Below are 15,944 nucleotides of genomic sequence, written 5' to 3'. Positions count from 1 at the left end.
AATGGAAAAGAATTCTTGTGCAAAGAAAAAAATGGCAACCCCCCCCCCCCAGAAAATGGGTAAATGGTCTTAACAAGCTAATTGACAGAAAAAGAATCCAAGAGGCATCGAGCAAATAAAGAAATGCTCACACCACCAGTCATCAGAGACACATAGACTGAAACCTTGTGATATCACTTTACACTCAGCCGACTGGCAAAAGCCAGAGATTAGGAAACGTCAGGGTCAGCAGGCCTGGGATGACAAAGGGTAGCCCTGCAGTGCGGGCAGAAGTGTAGCTGGGCGGTCACTCAAGTGTCATCTGCCACCATGTAATCGGGCTGGGTCTCCGTACCCTCCAACAGGGCAGTGTAGCCCCTGGTAGGTGGGCTGGTTGTCCCACTCTTCCCTCCCCTGCAGCGGGATTACGTATCCACACCGTGTCCCGTGTAACATGTCACCTGCAGGAAAAGACTTCCCCTCACCTCTCAGGAGAGATGGCTGTCCTGGGGCTCAGAAGAGAAACCCAGCAGACAACGGGACGTGGCCAGGACGTGGTCAGGAGCCCCCAGGACTCCCCACAGAGGAAGCAGGTGGTCTGCAGCTGCACGTTCTCTGGAACGATCTAAGAAAGAAACCACCGCCATGGTTTCCGGAAGCAACAGAGCTCCACTTAAGGGTGACTCATCCTGGCCGTTGTTCCAAAGGCAGAAGCTCTTGTCACTTTCCTCTACCCTGGAGGCTGGTGACAACCAAGCGGGCCAGAAATAACACATTATTCATGTTTAGTCATACACCTAACAAATAGGAATAAAAGAAGTGCTATTAAGTCAGAATTCTCAAATAGACTTGATGCCTTGGGCGAAAACACAGTTGAGCTCTGTAAAGAGAGAGCAGCAGGAAGAGGACAGAGCCGGCCCAGGTGGCGTTTAGGGGACAGAGTCCTGGCCAACCAGGGAAGGGACGCCAGAGAGACCTCCCAGTGGGCTCTGACTGGTTTGCCTCCCACAGGACCCCAAACCACTTTGGGGTCACCTTGTCCCCTGGGCTGGAAGACACTCAGTCACAAGTGTGCTCACAGGGCTGCAAACTCTGGGTCCTTCTGTGGTAGGTTTTTAATCAAATCGACACAGTGACAAAGGTACACTCCCCAGGGGTGGGGGTGACAGCCATTGAGAAACAACAGGTCTGCATTTGTTCAAGTCGCTTCTTCGAAAACACTGCCCTGGCATCAAAAATTAAGCAATCAGGCGAATGAAGCCATTGTTTTCTCCCAGGCTGGGGGTGCTTTTTTCCCTCCTCCCTTCAAGGGTAAAGAAGGCCCCTGTCTGCCTTCAGGGGGCTCTGTGGTCCTCAGGTGCTCAGAAGATCACACTGCGTAAGTAGGTGACTGATTCGAGATGTCCTTGCCACCTGCAGTCACGACAGCGATTTGTGAACAGGAACGGAACACACGCACACCCCTACCTTTCCCATTCTCCCTCTCTATGCATCTCTTCACCCCCTAATCCCAACCCCACCCCAAAATTGTTCATAGACCTGCAAGCAGCAAAGGTTCACACCCTGACTGCAGGAAGGTTTCTGTCCTGAGCAGGCCCCTGCAGTACCCGGCGCGGCCGCTGGGGGGCAGCCCACACGCAGCACGGCGGCCCGGGAGCGCGGCTGGACCTCGGCTAGGAAGGCTGCACCGACTTCTTCATTTCAGTCAATTCCGCCTGAAAGACGAAGGCAGCGTGAGTTATTCTTCCAATAAATGCACCTTCATTGTTCTGCTAGGACTGCATTTCCCCTTCGTGGTTGAAATTTTAGCACCCAAATTGAGATGTGCTATAACGATGAAATATACACCCAATTCTGAAGACAGTTCAAACACTATAAAGTGGGCTTCAATACAGTTTTGTAGCGACTCCACCCTGAAATCGTATTTTGGATATATTGGATTAAACAAAGCATGATGAATTCTCCTGTTTCTGTTACTCCTTTCATGGGGCTAACCAGCACATTCAAATTACACGTGTTGCATTTCCGTGGGACCCGGGGGTCCACCTTCCCCTTCCTTGGGAGATGGGGAGGTCTCAGCCAGGCCGCATGGAAGCTCATGAAGCCAGGGCTGCAAAGGGCCTTCTCTTGGTGCTGCAGGAGAAAACTGGGATCAGAGGGTCTGCGATGTGGGAGGGAGCCCTGCCCCGGGAGGGGGGGATTTATCTTAAGGGATCAACTCACATGATTGGGGGGCTGCTAGTCTGTGACCTGCAGGGCAGGCTGTCAGGCTGCGGCCCCAGGGCTGCTGGTGCTGCAGCTCAAGTCTGACGGCCAGGCCGTCTGCAGGCAGAACCCCTTCCCCAGGGAACCTTGGGCTTCTCCCCTGAAGGCCTTCAACTGGTTGGACCAGGCCCACCCTCATTATGGAGGGCAACTGCTGTCCTCAGTCTCCTGGTTTAAGTGTGAATCTCATCTGCAAAGTGCCTGCACAAAAACGCCTAGGCTGGTGTTTGGCCAGTGCCCTGGGTGGGGACTGTGGCCCAGCCAAGCTGACACATAAAATTCATCGTCACACTGCCTATGGCCCAGGAAATCAAGTGTTAGTGCTAACTGCCTAGGTGTGTCCTTTCTGGTTGGCACCCAGCTGTCCTTTTCAGTATCTGGACAGTCAGCCCTGGGTGAGAGCCCCCTGGGGGACATCACCTGGTCCCCACCGTGCTCCCCCTTTCTGAGGTCCGCTCCTTAGAGACCAGCTCCAGTTCTCCTCCTCCAGGAAGGCCTCCAGAGACCCCCAGCTCCCGCTGTCACTTCCTCCTCTGAATTCTGAGCTCTGGTTGTCTGTACCACAGGTTAGAAACAGTTTACCTGGTTCCTGAGTGTATCTTGCATGGATCAATGGGGGTTTTGCTTCTGTGGACACAGCTACCGTGGCGACGGGGCTGAGCACAGTGTCAGCGGCTTCACTTAGCAGCATCTATCACATGTTCCTTTACCCCAATACTGTTTAAAGAAAGATGTCCCCGTCTCTCCTCATAATCAGTCTCTTCTCACCCCAAGAGGTTCAGCCTTCTCGGGGGCAAGCTTGGGTTCACCACGGATGCTTTCTGTGGTCTAAACGTTACCTTCACCTTTCTGTTTCCCCTCCTTCCTCATACGCACGTCCCTGTCTTGCTGTCCTCTTCCCTGCGACCCTGTGGTCAGAAGTTTCTCAGAGGTGCATCTCAGGGGCCAGCTTTCTCTCTGGATTCAGACAACAATCGGAGGCAGTCTATACGGCCACGTATAACCTTAAAAAGTTACACATGAGACTCATACAAGTATGGAACGATCGCATGTCGGAGATTTGTTGAACTTATCAATCAAGGAGCCAGCAAAATGTCAAAGTTAGTTCAATGAGCAGCAGGGGACAGAGTTTTACGCTGGGGAGTCATGTTACCATGTCTTCTAAGTTAGAAGCCGCAGTAACCACTGTCCTACAGGGAAAAAAGACTGCAAGCTTCAGAGTCTTCTCAACCAGAAATCACCTGCATCTCTACTGACAAAAACCCCACAAAGTAACACTTAACTTCGCAACGGTCTGGGCCCTGATCAATAGTAAACACAAGTCAGAGGAAGGTGCCTCCCGGAGATAAATTGGCTGCGATCTTAACCATGAGGCAAATGGAGGCCGCACACCCTTCAGCTTCACGCTGGAGCTTGTCTGGGGCAGTTTGTACGGCGGCCCCAGGACACAGTGAGTGGCGCTCACTCATGCATCTGGGCCTCAGCAGGTGGGTGGAGCCTGGGGGGCTGGCTGGACAGCACGTCTCTCCCTGTGGCTAGCCTGGGCTCCCCCCAGCAAGACAGTCTCGGGGTGCTCAGATTTCACACAGCTGCTGGCCTCCACTAGAGGGCACCCGGTGTGGGGAGCAGCTCTGCCCATCGAAGGAGGAAGTTGCACAGCGTCCCTCCCACCCCAGGGCAGGTCAAGGGCCAGCCAGACACAGGAATGGGAGCAAGGACTCCCCCAGAAGGTCTGGGTGGCCGCTCGCTGATCACGGGCCAATGGACACCAGCAATCACATCACACCCTCCTGTGCCTTCCAGCCAGCAGGCCGTCCTCAACTCTTAAACTAGGGGTCGAGTTCTGAGTGCCCAGACCCCTTCAAGGACCCGGATGTAGGATGCAAGTTCTATGCCTCAAGGATAGATTGACAAATATATACTGTTACCTTGTCAAGGCTTTTTTCTTTTAATATACAAGTTGTATTCATTTCCCGAGAAGGAAATGAAAGATGCTGCAATGATACCGCATCCACAGAAAAGCTCTAGAAATTGAACAAGAGACAGAGTAACAGAGGGAAGGTTCAAAGGCAGACACCACGCGATGAGCTGTGGGTCGTGGATGAGACAGCAAGAGCCACGTCCCCCTCACTGTCCCCGTCCTGCCACCCCACAGTCGCACCACAGCTGAACGCAGAGCTCATTGTTCCTGTCTCTATTTACCACCTCATCCTTGGCTTATAGAGAATCTGGTCGAACTGAAACCAGTCTGGGGGTGACATGCCCTGTGAGGTACAACCACAAAGCAGCAAGAACTCATATTAACCAGCCTCCGACTTACCCAGTTTCCCTGAAAATAAGACCGAGCCAGACCGTCAGCTCTAATGCGTCTTTTGGAACTAGAATTAATGTAAGACCCAGTTTTATTTTACTATAAGACCGGCTCTTATGTAAGACTGGCTCTTATATAATGTAATATAAGATGGGTTATAAGACCAGGTCTTATTTTACTGTAAGACCGAGTCTTATATTATATTATATTATATTATATTATATTATATTATATTACCAAGTTTTATATTAATTTTTGCTCCAAAAGACGCAGTAGAGCTGATGGTCCGGCCGGGTCTCACTTTCAGGGGAACATGGTACGTACTCTCCGGAAGCTGTCCTGACCGTAGACATGTTGTCACTGTCAGGAAGTCTGGGGTCCTTTTGGGGAATGAGGTCCAGAGCCAGAGCTGAGCACCTGTGCACACAGTAGCTCACCTCTGCTCAGAGCTTCACCAGTTAGCAAGTGCCCAGTTTACCTGACTTGTTCCTCAGCAGCGCCGGGAAGCCGGGGCTTAAGGGTCAGGAGCCCAGCTGCAAAGAGCTTGGCCGGTTTGCCCTGGTTGTTCCCAGCTGGAAACGGTTTGGGGTGCGTCTCTCCCATTTGTTTTGCTTTGTTCTTTTTCCTGGAGAAACAAATAGGACCCAGAGGCCAGAGTTGCACAAGCCGAGCGGTTTGTCTGCTGCTGAATCCATCCTTCACTGCCCAGGTCTCAGAAACAGCACTGGCGTCTGGACAGCGCCTTCTGTGGCAGCGCGGCTCACACAGTGTCTTCTCTGAGCTCCCCGCCTGCCCACCGGGCCTGCGGGATGAAGCAAGACGGCTGCCTTCATCTCCCTGCCCGCGGGGGTCAGCGGACATAGACCAGGTGGCTTTAGCAAGATGTTTGCTGAGTCAGGATGGCCTGGTGGAAAGCATGGAAACATTGTAACGATATTAATAGCAGGAGGCGGAGAACAAGATCACAAGCCCAACAGGACAACAGTGGTTTAACAACAGGACGGCTCCACAGTTGGCTCTAACCCTGGGCCAGTGGCTCAGGCCCCCCGGGGGACATTCTAGGTTGTCACACCTGGGGGAGGGAGGGCACTGCTGGCCTCTGGTGGATGGAGACCAAGGAGCTGCTAAACCCTCCAGGGGTCCGACCAACCCCCCACAAAGAGCTGCTGGGCCCCAAGCGTCCACAGCGTGAGGTTGAGAAAGCCAGGAGTAGGTGCTTTCCCTGTTATTAACACATTTAATCACACACCCATGTGGGCAGACTCTATGTCCAGACCTCAATTAACCTCCAGGCCGCACACTTAGCATCAGAGATTTAGGAGTAAACTGGCCGGTCAGGCAACAGCTGAGTGTGGAAGCTGCCAGAACCCACAAGGCGGGCTTATCACAGGCTGAATAATTGCAGCCCAGGTGGGAATAGCCAGCTTAGGTAAGTGACAGCTGTCAACAGAGAGACGACTCGGTAGCTAAGAACGCTGTCCTGTGTCCTGACGTGGCCAGAGCTTTGCCATCAGCTGAGCAAAGTTTCCGTAGCAAGTTATAACCCACAAAATTACTTCAGTTACTTTCAAAAAGGAGAAACAATGTAGAAAATTGTTTCTAATAATAGTGTAATAAAATCAGAGACTGATAAAAAACACAAAACCAAAACAGGCCTGCGCCTGAAAACTTTACAATTCCCTGTTAACCCACTTCTGAGTCAGAGGGAAATGCAAAGTAAAATCCCAGAATTTCTAGGAAACAATAAAATGGTGAAAATGTTAGATCAAATTTATGGACCACACATAAAGCATGCTCACAGGCTTAAATATTTTCATCAGTAAAAAAAGAAATTAAATTATTTTATCATTTCACTCAAAAAGTTGGAACAATATGCTAAAGTGAAGTAAAGCAGAAAAAAGCAATAAAGATGACAGAAAAAATGTTCTAAAATAGAATAACAGCTGACATTATGAGTAAATCAAAAAGCTGGTTAATTCCTAGTCAAAGAAAAAGTGAGAAAACTCAAACACACAAAACAAGAAATGACAAGAGCACTACCACCCCTGGGCTCCGTGTGACATGCTCCCCACGTGCTGTCATCTCACTGCGCCTGCAGGAAGCCCATAATAGCAGCTGTGAGCACTGTCGTATTTACCTCCACTTTTCTAAGTGAGGCAACCAGGCCCAAAGAGGTCTTATGACTCACACAGGTCTCCCAGCTGCAGGAATGGGTGGGACTGGGATACAAGCCCACGCCACCGCCACCGGGCTGACGCCACCAGCTGACGCCACCATTTTAAGTCTTCCCCCCAATGGGGACGATGGATGGGGTGTGGCGGTAGATGCAGACCTGGGCTGGCCCTGTCTCTGGGAGAGATGAGCTGAGTATTTTGCACAGCCCTGTTTACAGAAGCACCACCTCTGAACTGATGGCTCCGACCAAACCCTCACATTATTTTGTCCTCTTTCCTTCTTGCCCCATATCTAAGGCATAGCCAGTCCTGGGTGCTAATTTCAAAAACAACCCATTTCCCCACCTCCACCACCAGGACCCTAGTCCTAGCGCCAGACCTCTGGCCTGGTCCCTAACGGGGCTTCCTAACCGTTCTCCCTGTTTCCCATGGGTCCCCCAGCCCCCAGAATGATTTTTTTTAAAAATATAAATCAGATTGCATCATTCCCTAGCCCCTTGGGCTTCTGTTATGGGTCACTTTCACCCACATAACAGGAGTAGCGAGAGGGGTGCCCCTGCTGCTCTGAGGACTCAGGCAGCACCAGCTGCCCACGCTGTCATCAGCATCCATGGTCACTGTTGACCGTGATCAGTGAGGTGACAACTTCTGTTGGCCTCTGCTCCCCTCTGAAATGCAGGGGTAGGACCCCATGCCCTCTAAGGTCCACTGTATCGTAACTAACTAGGACCCATCACCAGTTACCACGGTGACGAGGTTGCCAAGGGGACACTGCGATTACAGCAGTTAGACGTCATTTCTGGTGGTGGCCCAGGCCCCACGCACACGTGTGTTCGCAGAATGTGTGGAAGGCTTTTCTGCACGCCTGTAACGAGGGGGTCAGGGAGGTGAGATAGGGGGCCATTCGCTCTTCTCCCCACGTCTGCGTGAGCCCACATTCTCTGGTCTGTGAGCAAGCTGTGGAGCATTCTGCCCTCAGAGGTGAAGAGCCAACGAGACGACACATGTGAGGCCCTGGGGTGAGTGGCGGCATCGGCAGGCCTGACCGTCTGCAGCCAGGTGGGGATTCACGGCTCTGGCAGAAACGTGCTCGGCTCAGAGCAGGGTACTTACTGTCTGTGACCTCGCGGTCAGAGCCTACCTGCCCATGAAGGGGGGAACAGAGGCGGTTTGGCACATACACTCCCAGGGGCGCGGGGGCACAGCGAGGGGCCGTCCCTTCAAAGCTGAATGATGTCAACCGTTTCCCAAATCACAGCGGGTGAAGTTCATGGATAGAGTTGTCCACCTGTAACTTTTGGCTTCTTTTCCCTGATAATCTTTTCTGAAGCCTCAGGATACCTGCTGCAGCTTCTCTTTCTAAGCAAACGATCAAAACTGCTTTCGTCCCAGTGGGGAAGATTGCCCTGGAGGGCGGGTGACACATGGCAGAGCGGTGCCCCAAGCCTGAGGGTGCTGTCACAGCAGCAGTGAAGGTTGGGACCAGGCTCTGCACACTGCACGGAGACGAGCACACACAAGCAGTTGTTATGACAAGACCAGGCTGGCACGAACGTGCTCGGTGCATTTCTGGATGGAAGGTCATTTTCTCCCAGGTGAGCTCTGCTTTCCTGGTTTGTTCTGTGCCAGTTATTAACTGCAGCGTTCCGATTCGGACCGACGGTTTATGCTAATGCTCTCCTTGGTGACTTACAACTTCTTGACAGCACTCAATTTGGGTGCATCTAGAAATCTAATGTCACCACGTCTTCCGGTGTCAGATGTCCCCGAAAGGGCCAGGCTGCCTGATGCAGGCATTGGGATTTGTACATGTGTCTAAGCACACGTAATCCAACTTCACTCTCAGTCCGTACTGTCTGTCCCTTGAGGTTAATGCTGACGTGGTGTCTGGGTTCCATCGATATTTACCTCTTAGGTTGAGAAAGCTTGGTGTCCACGTCCACGGACATGGCTACCTGCTTAGTCAAGCAGCTGAGGAGGCAGTGGGTCTGGTTGGGGGAGTGACTCATGGCCGCAGGCTTGGAAAGGGTCCTCACAGTTCCGTCCCTCCACCTTGGGCCTAGTGTCCTGTGGTGCCCAGGTCCCTTCCTTCCTTGCTGTGACGGGTGCCCAGGTCCCTTCCTCCTGTAACAGGTGCCCAGGTCCCTTCCTGGCTGTAATGCCTCCCTCCTTGTATAATTAGGAGGACAGTACAGCAGTTGCCTCAGGTTGGTAAGTGCTAAAACCTGGAAAATGAAACATTTCTCCACCTGGACAGACCGCAAAAAAAGTTTGTACTGACGTCAGCCAGAACTGCTTGGAAGCAACTGTGTGGGGAAAGCCATGAAAACAACCAGCTGGCTTTAAAACCGGGACAAAGGAAAGGAGGGTGCTGTTCCCTGGGTGGGGCCTGCGGGGGGGTGGCAGGTCCCAGCAATGCTGTCGGCCACGAGGACCCAACGCCCGTGACCAGGAAGGTGCTGTGGCCACAGGAGAGCTGGAAGGTCAGCCAGTCCGACGCCCTCAGCCGCCTACGCTGGGGACAGCGGTGGGCACAGGGCCCAGTCTCCGCCCCCCTCCCCCCCATGGCAGTGTCTTCTTAGCATTGCTATCACTCTGTCCTGAGCCCAGGGAGGGGTCCACCTGGGCAGCCGTCACCACGTGTGACCACAGCCTGGCTCCACGTTATTCCAGGCGCGTCTGGCAGGGTGTCTCCAGGTGAGGGCAGCATTTGAATCAGTAGAGTGAGCCAAGCAGATGCTGTCCCCAGGGGGTGGGTCTCCCCTCTTCCCTTAGAGGCCCAGGAGAACAGAAGTGGGTGGGGGAGTCGCTCAGGGCCGTTTGGGAGCTGGAACGTCCTCCTCCTGCACGCGACTGGATCTTCCCAGCGGCTCTCCCGGCTCTGCAGCTCCCGGGTCTGCGGCTCGCAGAGGGCAGGCAGCTAGATAGTGGGACTGCCAGCCTCCCTAACCACGTGAGCCAGTTCCTTGCAATGCACATAAATATGTTCGTATCTCCTATAGGTTCTGTAATCTGCAGAGCCCTGGCTGTCGCACAGGCAATGAAACAACAGTCCCCCGGCAGCTGCTCTGAGCTCCTGGTCTAAGCTCTCAGCCCCTGTGGCCTGCCTGGCCCTGGCCCTGCAGAAGAGGCAACAGTGACATCTCCTGGCCACTGAAGGACTGGTCCGTGTGAGACTGGGGCTCCTGGAGGGCTGGGTTGCGTCCAGGGGTCTGACGTCAGCGGGTGGCTCTCGCAGCGTTTGGTCTTCACCCCTGAGCAACCGCGTCCCTGCTCAGGACTTGAGTCTGTAGGAAAGCCCAGCCCAGCGCAGGCTCCACACACACCGCTGCCACGAGGTACTCAAGGGACATGGTCAAAACCCAGCACCTTCTATTCAGAAGAGAGCTTTGCAAACACGTCAACACAGCTGTTTGTCATCAAATACTTCTGTTTAAATATAAAGGGTTGATTATTGTTATTTTTAAATGAAGTAATAAGTATCGTTAAGTGTTCTTAGTTTCATTTTCGAATACGGTAGATACCTAGCTGGTAATGCCCCATACGGTAAGCACAGTAGGTCCAACCCACACGAGTGCTCTGTGGGTCCTTCTAAGAGAGCGGACAGGTCCTGAGACTGAAGGTTTGTGTCAGGATCCTGGCTCGGCCCCCTTGCCCATAAACCAACATTCTGTGTTCTGATCGCCTGTCACCTGAGATTCTCAGGTGAGCTAGAGAACAGCAAACACACTGTGCTTTCCATTTTCCAGATGCTGTTTTAAGCGCTTTGCAAATATTAACTCACTTCAGGTAAGCACTGTGACCACCCCTTGTTTACAGAGGGAGCACAGAGAGGTTAAGACACCTGCCCCGTGGTCACACAGCTGGGAGGGGCAGAGTCAGGACCCAGTCCAATCCAGGCAGCCTGGCTCCAGAGTGGAGGCTCTTGCCCTCTGGAGGGCGCTGTTTCAGATGCCAGATTATTAGTTACTGATGCTCACTAGTCCGAGTCCTCTCAAACCACATTTCATTTTAATAGCAGTCTTTGGTGTCCTGGCCCAGGGGTTTGTAGTCACTGATGGAACTACTTCCAAATATGTAGGGGGTGAGTGGGAGAGAGGGGGAGAGAGGAGAGAGAGGGAGGGAGGGAGAGAGAGGCAGAGAGAAATACTACAAACTGGAGGCTTAAACAACAGACATTTACTTCCTCCCAGTCCTGGAGATGGAAGCCCCAGACGCAGGTGTCCCAGGGCTGGGTCCCCCTGAGGCCTCTCTCGTTGGCGTATAGACGGGCGTCTCCTCCCTGTGTCCTCACGTGGTCGTCCCTCTGCCTGGCTGTGTCCTCATCTCCTCTTATGAGGACACCTGTCCTACTAGGTCAGGGCCCCCCACATGACCTCGTTCTACCTTAATCACCTCTTTAAAGACCCAGTCACTCTGAGGCACTTGCTACGAGAAATACTGTGAAAGTCTCCCTTTCTTGAAAACCTCCAAGGATTTTTCTTGTGGGTGAAGCAAGCTTGTCCTCACCTCCTTGGGAAAAGACGCAAAACAGCAGGCGAATCCATTTCTTTCCCCAGCAACTTGCCCCTCTCACGTGTCCTTTGTGCAAATGACCAGCTCACTTTCTGAATTAGCTGATTAATGGGACAGGTCTCTGTGAACGAGGATGCTCCCCCTGCTTTGTGATGGTGGAATTCAGGGTGTCCGTGACGCCCCTGGTAAGGACAGAGAGAGCTTTCTGGAGGCGGGCCGGACTCTCCGGTGGACCTCAGAAGAAAGCAGACCACACCTGCGTTGTGCCGACGTGTACCCAGCCTTAACGATGGAGCTCAGAAAGCTGCTTTCTTCCCCAAGTGAGGCTGGAGGAAGAAACTGCAGGAGATGAGAGGGGCGGCTCGTGCCTCTGTGACCACAGCACCCAGACCCAAGGCCGCACACCTGGTAGCCACAACGACCCCCCCACTGCTCTGCCCTCTGTGCTCACCTGTGCGATGGGCATTGCTGCTGCTCCCTCACAGGGGTGTCTGCTCCCCACCCGGACCGGGCTGGTCTTGCGGTTTGCCTTGGCCAATAGAATGTGGCAGAAGTGACCGCAATCTAGTACTGTCCAACCATGGGCCTCAAGAGGCCTTGCACATGCCCACTCGCTTCCATGCATCCCCGTCTATCCTGCTGCCATGTGAGCGTGCCCTGGGCACAGCCACACCCGAAGCCAAAGACGCCCCTGGACATTTCACTGCCTTTATTGCTTAGACGCGTTTGAGCTGGGTTCCTGTCACTTGTAACAAGTTCCACGATTACCAAGCCTCCTAACCTGACCCTCTACCTCAGGTCCCCCATAGACAGACCCCAGATCCACCCTCTGACGCACCATCTTCATGCCCATCGCTGCCCATTTGCAACTCACAGGGGTGTCTCATTGCCTCCAGGCTGAGATCCAAGTGTTTTCAATCTTGCTATCAGTCCCCTCCAGGATCTGGCCCCACTCCACACTCTGCCACACATGGCTCTTCATTACGTGCACAAAATCTCACCTACCCCCTCCGTCTGTGTTTCATCACGGAGTCCTCGTGCGCCGAGGAGGCAGGGCTCCCTGCCCCGAGAGGCGGGCACAGACGGACGGTGAACGTGATACATGAGCACATTACACAGCAGGTGAGAAGACTAAGTGTCATGGAATGAATGCAAAATAAAGCAGGGTCTCTCCTTTCCCCGAGCGCGAGAGTCCTGGCTTCCGACGGCCACAGCAAACATTTCGGAGTGCTCCATCCTGCAGCGCCCAGGACAGTTTCAGACTGCTGCCCAATGACCACAGTGCAAACACACCGACAAGTCGAGTCCAAGGCCTGTGTGCAGTTTTCCATGTGTAGGTGAAGGGCTGTGGTCGAGGCGTGTTCCGTTACTTGCGTTAGTCCCTTTGGTTGTACGGTTAGTTCCTGTTTCCAACGAGCTTTGCTGGATGTTGGTAAAATGTCTGTCTTCGAGCTCTCCTGCTGAACTCGGACACTTGGAGGCATTTCTTCCTCCTCCATGGGGAGCAGGACCTCAAGGCCCGGATGAGAGTTTCTGCCCTTGCCCTAATCTCCGTGTCTCTCTCAGCCTCCTTAGCACATTCAGCTATTTACAGGGAGGCCCTCGAGGACCTCAGAGAGTTCAGAACCTGCAAAGGAAGCCAGGCTCTGGAATGCCTCCGAGGGACGGGCACAGTCTGGATGGAGCAGCCAAAAGACTGGCAAACCCACTGTGGGTTGGGGAGAGCCCCCAGTGCGCGTCGGCACAGGGCAAATGCTCCAAGGATGGCGTGGGCAGGCGCTGGTTCTCAGAGTGGTCAGCGCTCTCACAGAGGTCCTTGAGGGGCAGGATCCCATGCCAGACGTCAGAGGAAAGCACCGTCTGAGCAGCGTTTCTCAGTGTCGGTCACGGGCCAGCCCAGTGCTCGGGACACAGGCCGTCAGACCAAGGTCAGTGTGGCGGGAGCAGGATGGCTGGACCTCCAGTGTTTGGGGCCTGACTTGATGTCGGGGACAGAGGCCTCGTTATCCGAGCGAGAGGTGACTCGGGGTTTCTAGCTGGCAGGTTTCAAGTTTGAGGGGCTGCAAGATGACGGCATCATTTCACCTGGATATCAAGGTAGCTGACCGGTGACATGAGCTCAGTTTGGGGAAACAGGAAAGAAACAGAAGACAACATTTCAGACCTGATATAACACACAGTCTATTGGGAGAGACACACAGATGACGCATCTAATGCATTATAAAGGGATTTCTCTGTCAGTATAATTCAACAGACTGACCATGAGGACTGGGGGAAATGATGACACATCCATCTGAAAGGTATGTGACAATCCTGGAAGCCTTCCTGAAGGAGGGTGAGCGTCCAGCCAGGCTTCACAGGACATGGATGGGCGACCAGGAGAATATTCCAAACTCAGGAGAAGGCACCACAATACTCCAAAACAAAAGTCATTCATTCAGAAGTTTCATTTTAAGAGAAAACTGAGAAAGGGGAGGTGCAGGGGAAAGGGAGAGGGCGGGAAGGAGGCAGAGAGAGAGAGGGGAGGAGAGGCGAGAGGGAGCCTTTTCGCTCTGCTTAGGGACGGAGCACTTGGGTAAACAACTTGAAACCTTTCCCAGGAAGTGCCTTCCCACTTTCTTTCTGCTCCTCTCTAAGTAAATAATCGAAAACCTGGCTGTCAAGATGTTTGCCCAGCTCTAGCAGTTAAGGTTGGTTTATTTAATTAGCGCGATGCGTTCAGGCTGCCACTAGGGGTCCGGGAGCCCCCCACCCTGCGGCAGGGGCCTCACGCACCCTTCCACCCTGGAGGCTATTTTTACCTGCTCGGGCTCTGCTGATTAGTAAAGGCAATTAAGCAGTCGGATCAAAGCTCAGGCCTGACTGACTCCTAGCTGTTCCGGAACAGCCTTAGAAGGCCTGGCAGAAATAAGCCTAGCGGGCATCAAGCGTGGCCATGAATAAACAGTACCTGAAAAATGTTGGGACGACCTCATTCCACCTCCAGAAGAACGTTCCGGAAATCCGGAGCAGAGTGCCGCTGGGGATGGCACGGCTGGCTGGCTGGGAGGGACTTCCTGTCACTGCATTTTCTGGGTGCCTTTCCCAAGTGGTCCACGTATACATACGACCTACAGAGAAATAAATCCTTTCATGTTCAATGAGACACTATCTTCTGTCTTAATCCAGTGAGAGACCCGACTTTCTTTTCTGAGGCAATAAACTGAAGGCACTGGCAGAGGGGCCTACCCTGTATTCTGCTGTGGCTTTTTTGTTTTTTAATAGAAAAGTGTTATGCATTTCCTTTTTATTTTTTTTGAAGTTTCTGACACAGAAGGACCAGTCAATATTTATAGGCCACAAAACAAACCAGACTAACGGCATCTTCCTACTGAACCTCCACTGGGTGGGGGGTGGCGGGTACAGGGTTTCTGAGTGGGGACGGCCTCCCCCAGCAGGGACACTCCAGGGGGCAGTGAGAAGGGCCGAGTCCCAGCCTGGGTGGTCCACTCACGGCGTGGACGAGGAGGACGCTGGGCTACACGACCCGGACATGGGGTGGGCATCTCATAATATAGCCACGTAATGGAATTGTTATGCTACCCACCGGAAACTAACACAATGTTATATGTCAATTATATCTCAGATTTACAAAAAATAATAATAGTAACGAAAACAGGGAGCACCAACCACTCCAGGTGGACGACTGGTTTTCCGTCGGAGGGGAAGCTGGGCTGAGCCCCAGGGCTCCAGGTGGCTCAGAGGCTCTGCTCCGGTACTGACGGAAAAGCAGAGAAAAGCCTAAAGTGCTGAGTGGCCCTTTACAGAAGCTTGTCCATCCCGCCCCAAACCATCTGCCATGCAGCTCTCAGATCCCACGGCGCCGTCTCCCCAGGATGGAGGCTCGCTTCACCTCCTGCCCTGAGTACCTCATGTTGCATTTGGATGTGGGCGTGTTGTCCAACCAACAAGCTGAGTAACGCCAGCCACCCACACGCGGTCTGTCCATCATTTACTCACAGGAATCCTTTGTGGGGCTCCACGTCATGGGTCTCATAAAAACAGTTAAATCCTGATTACCTGACCCCACTCCATGACACAATCCTGAACAATGTCAGTCTAGAACATTCCTCATAGACAAAATGGTGCCTGTTAGCTAACTCAGCATCAGTTCCATGAGGGTTGGTTCAGGGTCAAGGTAAGGGTTAGGGTTGAGGGTAGGATGTGTGCTTACGTACGCAAAGCCTTGGTCAAGAAGAATGTGTGATTTTACGTACAGACCCAACAAACGGGGCAAGTTAAGGTCAGATATGACACACCATATGATGGTCTGCTGTGCTGTTATGAATTATGCTGAGGACAGATTTTTATGGACATGGGAAATGCCCGTGCATCTTAAGTAAGAAAGGTGAGAACATTCATGTCAACAAATAAAACACGTAAACTCTGCGAAGATATTTGTGTAGGAGGAAGGACTACTTGAATAGAGTCCATCCTTTCATGGCTCCAAGAATAACTCGTCCCCCCCCCGACCCTCATTAGCAAAACCACACTGAGGGTCTGTGATTTTTTTGCAACACCGTGGATTCCCATACTCCCTTGTTTCTTAAATTGGTTCCATATTAACCTTAATCCAAGGTTCAGGCATTTAGGAGATGTCACCATCATGCCAGTTCAACATTGTGCCAGAAGAAGTAGAGATGACAGCATGTCCAGACATG

General features: G+C 52.8%; 1 long non-coding RNA gene across 1 annotated transcript in view; it reads right to left on the bottom strand.

Annotated features, from left to right (window-relative positions):
* The window catches only part of LOC109453044 (uncharacterized), a 30,688-nt gene that overhangs the window by 8,843 nt on the left and 5,901 nt on the right, over window positions 1-15,944 (bottom strand). Inside the window, exons 2-4 of the long non-coding RNA XR_016021875.1 lie at window positions 5,034-14,354; window positions 1,542-3,248; window positions 465-1,392 (exon numbers count right to left, since the gene is read on the bottom strand). This is a non-coding gene — a long non-coding RNA (uncharacterized LOC109453044). The remainder of the gene's footprint in view (window positions 1-464; window positions 1,393-1,541; window positions 3,249-5,033; window positions 14,355-15,944) is intronic.

The sequence above is a fragment of the Rhinolophus sinicus genome, chromosome 8, assembly GCF_057876585.1.
Source record: "Rhinolophus sinicus isolate RSI-liver-muscle chromosome 8, RSI-T2T, whole genome shotgun sequence".
Lineage (NCBI taxonomy): Eukaryota > Metazoa > Chordata > Mammalia > Chiroptera > Rhinolophidae > Rhinolophus > Rhinolophus sinicus.
Note: the sequence above shows the minus strand (reverse complement) of the source record. Positions and strands in the feature narration are given on the sequence as shown.